Genomic DNA, 2,118 nt, shown 5'->3' with positions numbered 1-2,118 from the left:
GCTTTCTCTTGTGGGCATTTAGTGCTATAAATTTCCCTCTACACACTGCTTTAAATGTGTCCCAGATATTCTGGTATGTTGTATCTTTGTTCTCAACACACTATTTTCAAGGCCTACCACACTATCTGGTACAAAGGGATATTAAATTATATTTGCTAAATAAATAAACGCCAACTCTAGAATGATTGTATCTTTAATTATTTTAAATTCTTTTAAAATAATTGTTTAAAAATTTTTTAATTTCTAAATTTTGTGGGTACATAGTACGTGCATACATTATGGGATGAAATATGTTAATACAGGCATACAATGTACAATAATAATATGCTAAATGGGGTATCCATAGCTTTTATCCTTTGTGTTATGAACAATCCAACTGTACTTTTAGTTATTTTTAAATGTACAATTAAATTATTACTGACTGTAGTCACCCTGTTGTACTATCAAATACTAAATCCTATTTATTCTTTCTAACAAATTTTATGCCCATTAACCATTCCCACTTCCCCCGATCCTTCAAATACTTGTTTAACATCACACTTGAATATATTTGTCAGAATTTTTTGGATCATTTCATGCTTTCTGTTAATGTAAACAATAAGACATGTTCTCTATTTAAAAAGATTGTAGTTTATATTTTAATGGAAATTACCAATATTTCTTTTTAATTATCTTTTAAAACTCATTTTAATAATACTTATCTTTAATGTTGTATTTAATTATTATACATAGCTTATCACAGTCAGTCATAAGATATTTCTATGTATATCTGTGTCTATCATTCATTTATTATCTATCTATTCTAACATATGTCTTTCTAACTACATTTGTAATTATATTTTGCTTTTATGATTCATTTTTCCAGGTAGTTATCTGTGTTTTCTCTACCTTTGTATCACTTATTTTTTCTATTAAAGTCAAACCCAAGTTCTACATTTTGGTCTCTTGCTATTTGTTTTCCACATTTCCACTAAATTATTTTTGGTCATTTAAAAATATTCTGAATTTTAATGTTTTTCGGTCTCCTCACAGCTTTGATTTGCTGCAACATCAGATTTATGAATTTTTATAGATTTGACTTATCTTTCCATTATCAATTTATCAGTGTATATCTCTATAAAGCTTTGTTATTTTATCTTTCTTTTAAGCCTTTCTTATACCCTTGATTTATTTTACTTTTACTGCTATTGTCATAATTTGATTGCTTTTTTGCATGACTTTATATTTTACTTTATTTTGCTTTAAAATAGCAACTACATTTTTTTTTTTGTTTTTGAGACAGGGGTCTCACTCTGTGCCCCGGGCTGGAGTGCAGTGGTTCAATCCTGGCTCACTGCAACCTCCGCCTCCTGGGTTCAAGCGATTCTCCTGCCTCAGCCTCCCAGGTAGCTGGGATTACAGGTGTGTGCCACCATGCCTGGCTAGTTTTTTTGCATTTTTAGTAGAGATGGGCTTTCACCATGTTGGCCAAGCTGTTCTTCAATTCCTGACCTCAGGTGATCTGCCCACCGTGGCCTCCCAAAGTCCTGGGATTACAGGTGTGAGCCATCGCACCCGGCCAAACAACTACATAATTTTAAAAATGGCATTGAAATTACTGATGATCTTTCAAACTCTCTTGTGGATTTGGGAATTTTCAGAAATAGATTTCTCATTGTGTGAGTGTTGCATATAAGCTTCTCATTTAAAATTTGTTTTACTGATAAATTTGATATTTTTATGAGGGAAAATTGTTGTCAGAAATAGAGTGAAATAGGCCATGTGTGGTGGCACACGCCTATAATCCCAGCAACCCAGGGGGCTGAGGCAGAGGAATCACTTGCTGGGAGGTGGAGATTGCAGTGAACTGAGATCACGCCACTGGACTCCAGACTGGATGACAGAGTGAGACTTGGTGTCAAACAAACAAACAAACAAACAAAAAACCCAAAAATACCGAAATAGAATAAAAATGAAATAACAAAACATGATACTCCTAGAAAATACAAGCTCCATATAACAGAATTTGACTTTAATCAGGGACAGGTAGGCTCTACATTTTGAGCTGGTCTACTGAAGATTGATCTTTCCTTCCCTCCCTCCCTCCCTCCCTTCCTTCCTTCCTTCCTTTCTTCTTTC

This window comes from Mandrillus leucophaeus, unplaced genomic scaffold (assembly GCF_000951045.1).
Source record: "Mandrillus leucophaeus isolate KB7577 unplaced genomic scaffold, Mleu.le_1.0 Scaffold927, whole genome shotgun sequence".
NCBI lineage: Eukaryota > Metazoa > Chordata > Mammalia > Primates > Cercopithecidae > Mandrillus > Mandrillus leucophaeus.
The sequence above is the reverse complement of the archived record's forward strand: the minus strand, read 5'-3'. Positions refer to the sequence as shown.